The following is a 12,996-nucleotide window of genomic DNA, read 5'->3' as shown; positions in this document are numbered from 1 at the left end:
TAAAGGCTTTAAATATTCATTTACTTTAAGGGCAGTACATGCTGCCACGCTCCCCTTTTGCCTCCTGCCAACTTCTTGAACTTCAAAAACCTAATTTGCTGATTTCTGAAACCATTTCGTGCTCACAGTTGGCTGCCCTGTTCGTGTGCTACATTCACTTATACCTCGTCCTTCCACAACCCAAATCAATCATTTAACAGTGTCGTATGGTCTAGAATTCCTAAAACAGTATTTGTAGGTAAAGATACATTGAATTTGGGTGTTTATGATGCAGTTCTTTCATTTAATGATGGCGATGTTGGGTGAGTTAGGCTGCTTCAAAAGTTAGGCATATAACCTTGGGAAAATATGGTGATGGCGTGTTCCGAATTGTATGCTGTCCGTGTGATGAAAGCAGATTATGAAGTGACTGTGATAGCTAGGAAGGCAAGAATGCACTCAAGGAATGCTATGAGAGCCAGGGAGGATGAAGAAACTGCAGATGACTCAGGATCTGGTGCACGGATGTTCTAAGGTCAGTAACAAACTATGTTGATCTTTGAAGCCGGATTGCTGAGATTTTATTAGTTTAATGATTGGGTACATTTTTTTCAGGAACTTACCATATTAGAACCGTGAAACTTACACAACTTACTGGGCTGAACATCAATGATGCATTTTTGAAAGAAGTTCAGTTCAGTGTTGTAGAAATTATGAATTAAAAAGCTTAAATTTGTGGAAAAATTCAACTTGCAAAAAATTCTCTAAAAAATAAATTATGCAAGCGACTTATCTACAAAAATAGGTCAATGGAGAAACACTTCCTCCATCAGTCATTACAATTTTATAACATTATCAAAAACTGTTCAAGAGATAAATGTACCTAAAACTGACAAATTTGACATTGTAAGTATACAGGGTGGTCCATTGATCGTGACCGGGCCAAATACCACACCAAATAAGCGTCAAACGAAAAAACTACAAAGAACGAAACTGGTCTAGCTTGAAGGGGGAAACCATATGGCGCTATGGATGGCCCGCTACATGGATCTGCCATAGGTCAAACGGATATCAACTGCGTTTTTTTAAGTAGGAACCTCCATCTTTTATTACATATTCGTGTAGTAATGAAATATGAGTGTTTTAGTTGGACCACTTTTTTCGCTTTGTGATAGATGGCGCTGTAATAGTCACAAACATATGGCTCACAATTTTAGACGAACAATTGGGAACAGGTAGGTTTTTTAAATTAAAATTCAGAACGTAGGTACGTTCGTACATTTTATTTCGGTTGTTCCAATGTGATACATGTACCTTTGTGAACTTATCATTTCTGAGAACGTATGCTGTTAAAGTGTGATTACCTGTAAATACCACATTAATGCTATAAATTCTCAAAATGATGCCCGTCAACCTCAATGCATTTGGCAATACGTGTAAAGACATTCCTCCCAACAGCGAGTAGTTCGCCTTCCGTAATGTTCGCACATGCTTTGACAATGCACTGACGTATGTTGTCAGGCGTTGTCGGTGGATCACGATGGCAAATATCATTCAAATTTCCCCACAGAAAGAAATCAGGGGAGGTCAGATCCGGTGAAATGCGCTATTCAATACCGCTTCAACCGCACGCGAGCTATGTGCCGGGCATCTATCATGTTGAAAGTACATCGCCATTCTGTCATGCAGTGAAACACCTTGTAGTAACATCGGCAGAACATTACGTAGGAAATCAGCATACACTGCACCATTTAGATTGCCACTGTGAGCGTGGTGGTTGCTATTCTGTCATTCTGCGCAACGGATTAATCTGAGACGTACCCTTCACCCTGTGGCTCCTGCAAGATGCAATTTCCACCCCCACACTACTACAGAATGTAGACAGACGCTCCTAACGTTCTAAAGAGAAATGCCTGAAAAACTTTCTGCTATAAATATCTTCTGGAGTCGTCCGCTGTAAGGAAATAACACAAAAATTCACAAAATTTCTTACGTAACTAGTGGGATACTTGGGTACTGGAGTAGTGCTAGTTAGTGTAAGAAAAACATGAAACTAACGAGAATTATTATTTATTTTGCAAAAATTCTGACAAATCCCAATGGCACTTTTAGTTATCAGCTGAACAAGTTATTTCTGGGTTCTTTTCGGAATGTGAAGTTACCTCTCAAGGATAGGATTTGCTAATGAAATTTCTATACAAACTTTAAGATTGTTATTGACTTGGCAGAATGGCTGAGAGCTGCGCCTACTTAACTTGAATAATTATCCATTAGAATGTTGCTAGGTACGGCCGAGGCTGTTGCGTGTGAAATGCAGTGAAGTGTACTATTGTGGAGGAAATATGGGGCTCAAGAGCTGTAGTGCACAATACCGTAAGCTGCAATGACTGTTGTCTGCGCCGCTCGATGCTGACAAATACGATAACTCTCGTTCTATCTGGATTGACCTTCGCCAATCAAACTCTCCCTACGCCTTGATGAAGTCAAGGACTCCTATTTGCCACTAGTCTATTGGCGTGGTACACCGGTCAGATGACCAATCCACTGCGATGCCACTCAAAAATTCGCTCGCAGGCGTTTAACTATGGCTCCGTCCTTTCACACCTCACAATAAGTTTCGTTGCCAACACAGTGAACAACGCTTAATCGCAAGGACTCAATATAAAGTCGCACTCCGATTCGCTCTCGACAGAGGTGCTCTCCAGGTGAAGTTCTGAGGAGAGACCTGTTCCTCGCTCTTTGAGTACACGTACGAGCGCGCACGCTCTCGTTACGCGTTCTCACACCAAGAGCGACAACGGAACGGGGCCTCTCCACACCAGATGTGAAGGGGTATATCTTTTGGTCTCTTCCATTACTCCTTCAGCACAAGGCGTCAGAAATATCGTCTGCCAATCAGCAGTACTCTTCTAAAACGGGAGAATAACGTTTCGTTTAAGGCGACCAATCCGGTAAACTGTAGCATCGGCGTTTGGCGTTTGCTGTCTCCCTGTTAAAATCTCTGAAACTGCATGCTATATTTGTAAAGAATGCGTAGGCTGGGCGCTCCCACACAATGTAGCAGAATTTGCTTTTAAGCTGAACACTGCGTCGTTCTTCCTTTCACTCGGGCAAACACTGTCCGCTCCACGGGCGTTCACCTCGGCGTTTGGCGTTGACTCGTCCTCTGAAGGGACCGGCGCCCCGTCGTGCCTGCAATGTGTGTGTGTACGCCAGCCTCGAGTATTTCAATCTAGGAGCGCATTTGCGATTTACTAGTTATTTGCATATCGTTTACACGAATTCATGCAACATTGACTTTATCGTATCGACTTGGAGTTCGAATGAAGCGTCTTGATGTGCGGAATATGATTGTGAGGGCGGAATATGTAAGCAATGAAGGTCAGGAAACCACGATGTCTTACACCATTGATAAAATGGGGGCCAATTATCCTTCCTCCCATAATGCCGCACCATACATTAACCCACCAAGGTCGCTGATGTTCCACTTCTCGCAGCCATCGTGGATTTTTCGTTGCCCAGTACTGCGTATTATGCCGGTTTACGTTACCGCTGTTGGTGAATGACGCTTCGTCACTAAATAGAACGCGTGAAAGAAATCTGTCATCATCCCATAATTTCTCTTGTACCCGGTGGTAGAACTGTACACAACGTTCAAAGTCGTCGCCATGCAGTTTCTGGTGCATAGAAATATGGTACGGGTGCAATCGATGTTGATGTGGAATTCTCAACACCGACGTTTTTGAGATTCCCGATTCTCGCGCAATTTGTCTGCTGCTGATGTGCGGATTAGCCGCGACAGCAGCTAAAACACCTACTTGGGCATCATCATTTCTTGCAGGTCGTGGCTGACGTTTCACATGTGGTTGAACACTTCCTGTTGCCTTAAATAACGTAACTATCCGGCGATCGGTCCGGACACTTGGATGATGTCGTCCAGGATACCGAACGGCATACACAGCACACGTCCGTTGGGCATTTTGATCACAATAGCCATACATCAACACGATATCGACCTTTTCCACAATTGGTAAACGGTCTATTTTAACACGGGTAACGTATCACGAAGCAAATACCGTCCGCACTGGCGGAATTTTACGTGATGCCACGTACTTATACGTTTGTGACTATTACAGCGCCATCTATCACAAAGCGAAAGAAGTCGTACAACTAAAACATTCATATTTCTTTACGTACTACGCGAATATGTAATAAAGAATGGGGGTTCCTATTTAAAAAAACGTAGTTGATATCCGTTTGACCTATGGCAGCGCCATCTAGCGGGCCAACCATAGCGCCATCTGGTTTCCCCCTTCAAACTAGGTGAGTTTCGTTGTTTGTAGTTTTTTCGTTTGATGTTTATTTCGTGAGATATTTGGCCCGGTCACTATCAATGGACCTGTATACGGTACAATCTCCCCAAGTCGCGTCGTCGCGGTCTGGACGGGGAGTCGTATGGTTGGGCTCCTGGTGTACGGAGCAGGTCTCCTCTCAGTCACGACGCTGTTAGTGTGGTTGTGTTTACGGGAGATGAACTTCGACTACGGGCCTGGACAAGAGTTTCTCCGTGTTTTCAGAATAAATCTTCCAGGTTGTAATTAATTGCGAATTTCCATTTTGTATTCTGTACCTGGGACACTAACACGTTAACTAAATGTTTGTAGATGCTTGATCTATATTTTTTGGAACATGTGTTAACTAAAATCTTTTTCTGTCTGTTCTCGTGGTACTTGAGATCGTGCTATGCTTTATTGAGTTTATTTTGAGACGCAGGCTTTACTCAGTCACGATTTCAGAGCTCAACAGAAACTTTCTCGAATTTAGAATACTGAATCTTTATTGTTGATTTTCTTGCCTTCCTCCTCAGTCTGCTACAATTCACCTGTCCAAAAAAAGAATTAGTTTGCACTGCTTGCTAAATATAGTCTTTTCTAAGTGACGTATTATTTCTTGGGGACCGACACGTTACCCCTCCCAACTCCTCACTTGTTAACGTATTTCAAAAGCAACCATATTTCAGAGCTGTCGTGTCGTGATAAGAACATTCTGTAATGGATAGTATGGGCCGCATCTATCTTCGTGGGGCGGCATTATATTACAGGTGTAATTTTTTTCTGAATTTCGTTTGTAAGAGCCAGTTCGCAAAAAGATATTACGAAGTAATGCGTAATAACACTAATTTAGAAATGGATTAACAAGCGCAACTGTAGACAATCTTGTTTGTTATCATATTACAGCACACTTTGCTTCGGACAGAAGAAAACAAACACGTGGGTAATGTTCTTAAGGTGCTGTTGCTATCACGTGACGTGCTAAAGATTTTTAGTATATTAGCGCAGCAGAGACGAATGGGGAACCGTTGTAGCGACGACATGAGCCGCAGATTAAGTCCTCTCACAAAAGACTTCGACAATGCACAAATTGTTATGGCTCAGCTCCTAGGAACGAGCACCTCAGAAACTCGGCGACTTTTCGCGTGATAATGTCTCGATGGGAAGACAAACCGGTGGTGGAAATATTGTATTACAGTGGGGGGAGGCGTCATTCCGTGAGCTTCCATGGGAATTACAGTAGTAATCTGAGGGATCATAACAGCTGTGGAATTATTGAACATTATTGTAGAACACGTACGTTCCATCGTACTTGATGTCCTCTCCCACTATGATGGCATCTTAGTGGGAGATAACTGTCCGCGTCAAAAGACCAGAGTGGTGCTACAGTGGTCTGAGGAGCATGATGTGTACTCGCGTTGATGTCTTGGCTACAAAATTCGCTTGTTCTGAACCCGATTAACACATGTAGGTCGCTATCTGCGCCTACAAACCGCAGGCCGTAATTTCCGGAAACTAGGTGACCTCTGCAGAGAGATCTGGTGCCTATCGTGGACTTGTTGGAACATGCCACGCAGAATCACTGCTATATCGGAAACAAAGGAAAATCAACAAGCTATCAGGCATTTGGTAGTAACGTTTTGGCCCGTCAGTATATGACATCGCTATTATTCTTCCTGTCGGTGCCAAGAAACGGTTGCTTTTATACGATTGTACCACATTTCAAATAACGTTTAGCTATTACGCACAGCTCTTATAGCATTCGTATTTCGTTTTTTGGGCACCATGCTTCAATATGTAAAACTGATATCCTTATCGCTTTGTTGTCCCTTCGTCAGACTCTTAAGAACCCTTTTCCTCAGGAATGAGTAGACGAATCAAGTTCAAATTTACATCAAATGTTAACGTGTACGGTCTCTCGGCGGTGTGAAACGCTTAAGCTTCTAAGTCAATTAATTCAAAAGACAATTCTATTTACGTCACATATTTTGACACTCTCACTCATCAAAATTCATTGGACACTTCCGTTGACCTGGGATCATGAAATTTGGTAAAAAGCAGGGTTTCAAACTACACGTAAAGGGAAGACTCCGAAATAGTCAGTTGGTACTTATATCGCATGAAACAATTTATTTCTTTTGTCATTTGTTATTCGACTTCAAACTTGAAATTACTTAAAACATTCTGGAAAGCCATGGAATCTCTGGGACCGTTATCTTGCCTGTATCAGTGTCGATAACAGGAAAATATCGTCAATATAATCGATTCTCGGAATGGATAAACTATCTGCACACGTAAAAAAGTCTGTATGGAACCTACAGAGCGCCTGTACTACTCGCTTTTTCTCTTAAATTGTTACTACGTCCAACAGCACTTGCTTGAAATTGATTGCAAATTGTAATGTGCACCTAAGATATACAGGGTGGTCCATTTAAAGTGACAGGGCCATTTATCTCACGAAATAAGCATCAAACGAAAAAACTACAAAGAACAAAACTCGTCTAGCTTGAAGGGGGAAACCAGATGGCACTATGATTGGCCCGCTAGATGGCGCTGCCATAGGTCAAACGGATATCAACTGCGGTTTTTAAATAGGAACCCCATTTTTATTACGTATTTGTGTAGTACGTAAAGAAATATGAATGTTTTAGTTGGAGCACGTTTTCCTCTTTGTGACAGATGGCGCTGTAATAGTCACAAACGTGTAATTACGTGGTATCACGTAACGTTCCGCCAGTGCGGACGGTATTTGCTTCTTGATACATTACCCGTGTTAAAATGGACCGTTTACCAATTGCGGAAAAGGTCGATATCGTTACTAGTATTGCCAAATGCATTGAGGTTGACGGACATCAGTTTGAGCATTTATTGCATTACTGTGGTATTTACAGGTAATCACGCTGTAACAGCATACGTTCTCAGAAATGATAAGTTCACAAAGGTACATGTATCACATTGGAACAACCGAAACAAAATATTCAAACGTACCTACATTCTGTGTTTTACTTTAAAAAACCTACCTGTTACCAACTGTTCGTCTAAAATTGTGAGCCATATGTTTGTGTCTAACACAGCGTCATCTATCAAAAAACGATAAAAGCGGTCCAACTGAAACATTCATATTTCTTTACGTACTACGCGAATATGTAATAAAAATGGGGGTTCCAATTTAAAAAAACGCAGTTGATATCCGTTTGACCTATGGCAGCGCCATCTAGCGGGCCAACCATAGCGCCATCTGGTTTCCCCCTTCAAGCTAGACAAGTTTCGGTCTTTGTAGTTTTTTCGTTTGATGTTTATTTCGTGAGATATTTGGTCCGGTCACGATCAATGGACCACCCTGTATACAGTTTCGGACAAGCTCTCAGCCTAGGGATGAAATATCGGGTTCTTAGGTGCTATAAATACAATCTACTTCCGTGAGGAAACTCTATTGTGCTTAAGCAGATAGGATTAAGGAACAGCTGCGATCCGTCAGGAAACTGGAACGTGTAGTACACTCATTTGGAGGGCGAGAGATTGATTGTAGAACTGTAAGACATAATTCTCATGAAAAATGAATATATATGTAGAGCGTAAATATTGCTGTTTACATTAAACATTTGCAAATTAATCAAGCACTTAATTTCATAAGTGTTATTTGCTATATTGTTTACCATCTGCAATATATTTTGTTAGTGAACATGCTGGAGTTCACATATGAAATTAATTCATTATTTGAAGAAACATAATTTATTAACAAATCAGTAATTGTTGCTACCTATTTACTAACGCTACATTAATTTCTCATAAAGCTGCCAAAACACATGTGCATCCAGAGGAAACATTGACACAGAAGCCGGCCGAGGCGGCCGAGCGGTTCTAGGCACTACAGTCTGGAACCGCGTGACCGCTACGGTCGCAGGCTCGAATCTTGCCTCGGGCATGGATGTGTTAGTTAGGTTTAAGTAGTTCTAAGTTATAGGGGACTGATGACCTCAGAAGTCCCATAGTGCTCAAAGGCATTTGAACCATATTTTTGACACAGAAACGAACGACACTCGAGTCGGAAGGAAGGAAGGAAGGAAGATTATAGTGTACCAACCCGAGGCGATTAGGAAAGGAGCATAAGCTCAGATTACCCGAAGGATGGGAAAGAAACAGCAACATAGTATTTCAAAAGAACCATCCATGAATTTGCCAGAAGTGATCAAAGGAAATCAACGAAATCCTTAGTGTGGTTGGCGGAGGATCATCCTCCCGAATGCTAGTCCAGTGTGCTAACTACTGTACCACTTTGCCTGGTTCACGAATTACAATTGTTGTTCATGTTGCTGCAATCTAAAATAATTACGTTAGCAGCAGGTCGACTGAGATAGCAGCAGAAAATCTTTAGTTACAAAGACTGAACAGAATAATATATGTTGTTATGCTATAAATGCATCAATTCTAGATAGTCTAAGCCACGGTCCTATCGAGTACAATGGAAGTACGAAAAGGTTAAAATGTTGGTGGCCGCTTAGTACGGTCGTAGTTGCTGCATCCATAGTAACACTAAAACAAAGCTAGAATACCCAGCGTCACCAGATTGTGTGGACTTAATATGGGAAATTTGTCTCCTAAAGCTGAATAGTGTTGAATAGTGGCCGAAATACGTGTAGACAGGAGATCACTGAATGCTGTCCCCCCCCCCCCCTCCCTCCGATTAGGAGACCACCGAGACTAAGCAAAAATGGTTCTAGAACACGGACAACGAATTCCGTTGGTTGGAACCTGCGTAAACTATTTGTCCATGGTATTTCTGCTATTACATATAATCTGTAGTAAACCACATGAGTGCAAGGAAGCGGCTTGTTTGCTGCACGCTGTTTATGACATGGTATAATTAAAAAAGTTTTCAGTTGCAGAAGGGGCTGTGCTACTCACCAATTTTAAAATGTAACCCATACGCAGTCTTCCCCATTGTGGGATGTATTTATGTGTAAATAACAGATGGAGAAGCGTATAATTTAGACCATATTTCAACTATAAAAAATGCTGAATGATCAGCAATGATAGGAACAATAATACTGGTTCATATGGCCTCGCTGAAGAAAGATAGCAGCTAACCCTTATGAATATTAGAAACAATCCTGTTGGAGGAACATCCTCAAGTGAGCATTATACCATAGGTTGAAAATACCGCTTTAGTTGTTAAGTTATTTTATTATTACACGAGCTGCTTCGGGCTCTTATAAGCCCATCTTCAGGTGTCGTAACCTGGTGCTGTAACACCCGAGCGCCGCGGTGGACGTGTACTACGTGCGGTGTGCTACCTACGACCTCTCGTAGGTCGTGTGATAATAAAAGAATTTTACAACTCAAGCGGTATTTTCAACCTCTAGCTTATGAACGTTTTTCGGGTGATCATATTAATTAAACTGCGGAAGCATTTTTTCCAGCAGGGGACTCCGTTATCGATGTTAAGAAAATGCCTCGTCACGCAACTCTGAATCGGCATTCTTCTCGCGGTATGAAATAAAGTGTTTTCCCTGACTTTTGAATAACTAGCACATTAGAAAGTTTTCGAATCATTGTGGTGTATTTTGAAAAATGTATGGTGCCTCTCTACCCGCTAGTATCCGTGCAGTGATCTGTGTAGCCTCCTTTGGACTCTATAGTTACATTCAGAGGTAGAAGCCACAGTGCCGTAAGAGATGATAGGTGCACGACACATGCAATGGGCGTAAACGTTTCCACGGTCATCTGCACCGTTGTGCAAGCATTCCAGGGGGAGGCTGAGCAGAGATATCTAACGACGAGCATTGCGGTTTCAAAGAGCAATATCGTAAACAGATCAGATCTCTCGTGTGCTCCGCTGCAGCGCAATGCATAGTTTAGATCGCTCGTAAAACAAGGCACAAGTATCGAAATACCAGACTAGCTTTGTGTCGGGATTCAGCAGTTCGTAGCAGACAGCAATGCGCCCTTCTGTTAACAGCGTGATTTCGTCGGCCGTAACACAAACTTAGGGAGGATGCCACGGGAGCGCTACAGTCCCTTTGTTGTTCTCTAAATGCCTAGTACAGTCATTAAGTTTTGAGAATGGATCTATAGTAGCGGTGTGGTGCACTACAGCTCTTGTCATTTAGTCTCTCGTCGCAGCAAGAGGCACTGTAAGCAGAACTACAGTTGTTGATGTGATAGTGATTTGATTCCGCACGTCGGGACTCGAGTATGTCGCACTTGGAACAATGGACAAACATATTGTTCTGCCATAAATTAGGCAAAACGAGTAGTGGAAAGTTTCAGATGATGCAGTATATTTACGGTGATGACGCACTGAGTCGCTGTGTTGTGTTTAGGTGCCAGTGACGTTTTTAGCTAGAGAGAGACAGTTTGGGAGATAATGTGCGTACTTATCGCTCACTAACGGCTCGAACTGAACACAAGATTGGAGAGTTTGCAATGCTGGTGAACGCTAAACGTTGCGAAAGAGTAAACCATCTCGTAGCAGCAGGAGAAGCCACCCATGCTTGATGACCTAAGCCACCCAGCGTGGCGTACGCCGTGTTACAAAGCGTCTTGTTCTTATGGCTGCCTAGTCCCCAGGCGTGGACCTCAAAACTAAATGATTGTGTCAGTATACCAAAAACGTTATGGTGGAGAATGCCGATACTCCGCGAGGCAACTCGTGGAATTTGGTTTTCCCCGTAGGAAGGTAACAACGCCAGAAGCTGAACCGGCATTAGGAGTAGCTTGTAGAGGACTCGCAATTGGTGCAAGAACGATAAATCAGAGGGAACAAATATCGTATAGCACCTAGAAATGACTGACTAAAGTGACGTTTAGTGGAATGACCAATTACAACGGGTTGCACGAAAATCAGAAACGTTAGTCCGTATCATCCGACCGACTGGGGACATTCCCAGTTGGAAAAATTGAGGAGACAAACAAAATAAGTGGAGTAAATCATAGAAACTCCCCGAGAACTGCATGCTTGAACATAAATACAGATGTTAGCCAACCCTGTAGGTTGCGGTGACGTGTTTGGCCATAGACGGCACCTGCTCAATTGTCCTCAACATGTTGGTTCAAAATGGCTCTGAGCACTATGGGACTCAACTGCTGAGGTCATTAGTCCCCTAGAACTTAGAACTAGTTAAACCTAACTAACCTAAGGACATCACAAACATCCATGCCCGAGGCAGGATTCGAACCTGCGACCGTAGCGGTCTTGCGGTTCCAGACTGCAGCGCCTTTTAACCGCACGGCCACTTCGGCCGGCTCTCAACATGTTGCAAGTATCAATCGCGTTAAGAACTATGTTCGGTCTAGTTGTTAGTGTATTACGTCCGAGAAAAGTGAACTTGAACAAGTGCAAATTGTTGATGTTCATACGGTGTGTGCTTCCGTAAACAAGAGAGCCAAAGTATTTCGTGTTTCAAGAAGCACCGTATAGAAGATTCATACCGCGTGCAAGTAAAAAGGAAAATCACCATCCTCTAATTAACAACACGGACAGAAGTGAGTGTTGAATGATTGTGACAGACGGTCATTGAAAATGATTGTGACGAAAGAAGAAGACAACAGCAGCAAAAAAATGGCTCTGAGCACTATGGGACTCAACTTCTGAAGTCATCAGTCCCCTAGAACTTAGACCTACTTAAACCTAACTAACCTAAGGACATCACACACATCCATGCCCGAGGCAGGTTTCGAACCTGCGACCGTAGCGGTCGCGCGGTTCCAGACTGTAGCGCCTAGAACCGCATCGCCACCCCGGCCGGCACAACAGCAGCAAAAATAACTGCTGAACTGAATGTCGCATTCGTGAACACTGTCAGCAAAACAAAAAGCGAGCTCCATAAGAGATCTGCGAGTCTACCTGGAATTCTAAAACCATTCAACAGTAATGAAAATGCCCGGAACAGGAAAACGAGGTGCCGATGCCACAAAATCTGGACTGCGGGGCAATGGAAGAATGTCAGTTGGTCGGATGAGTCTCGTTTCACATTGTTTCCAGTTTCTGGCCGAGTTTACGTCTAAGAATTAGACATAAGGGGTTCGGTGATTTGGTCAGCCATATAGCGGTGTTCTAAGGGCCGAATTGTTACTCTGCAAGTTCGCATTAATATCAAAGATTATATGTCAATTTTCACTCATCAGGTCCATCCCACAGTACAATGTTTGTTCCCCAATTGTGATGCTGTGTTCCAAAAAGACAGGGACCCTGTTCATACGGCTAGCGGTCCAGGACGTGTTTTGAGAGCACGAGGATTAATAGTCGCAGCTTCCTTGGCCACCACCTCACCTCATGTCAGTATTTATGGTCATCATTTGAAATAAGGGGGTATAATCGCCACCCACCCCCGTTCTCCTTACCTGAACTTGTTAAAATTTTTCACGAAGAATGGTATAAGGCTCCGTCGAAAATGATACAAGACCAGTATTTATTCATTCCGAGACGACTAGAAGCTTTTTCTAGTTCCAAACTTATTCCTTCACCATATTAGCCATGGTAATGTGTTGTTTTTTCTGTTTCCAATTTTTTTCAACCCTCTGTAAGTGCAACACTTCGGCCCTTGTGTATAATCAGCACGATAGTATTACAGACATGCACGTAAAATTACAGTGACAGCTGCTGCAAGAGAGGTATTATGCGTCAGGGAGATTTGTACTGTTAAAGTTCCGGTAGGATATGTTACAAAAAGAGTCGAGTAACATA

Source organism: Schistocerca americana, chromosome 5, assembly GCF_021461395.2.
Source record: "Schistocerca americana isolate TAMUIC-IGC-003095 chromosome 5, iqSchAmer2.1, whole genome shotgun sequence".
In the NCBI taxonomy this organism is placed as follows: Eukaryota; Metazoa; Arthropoda; class Insecta; order Orthoptera; family Acrididae; genus Schistocerca; species Schistocerca americana.
Note: the sequence above shows the minus strand (reverse complement) of the source record.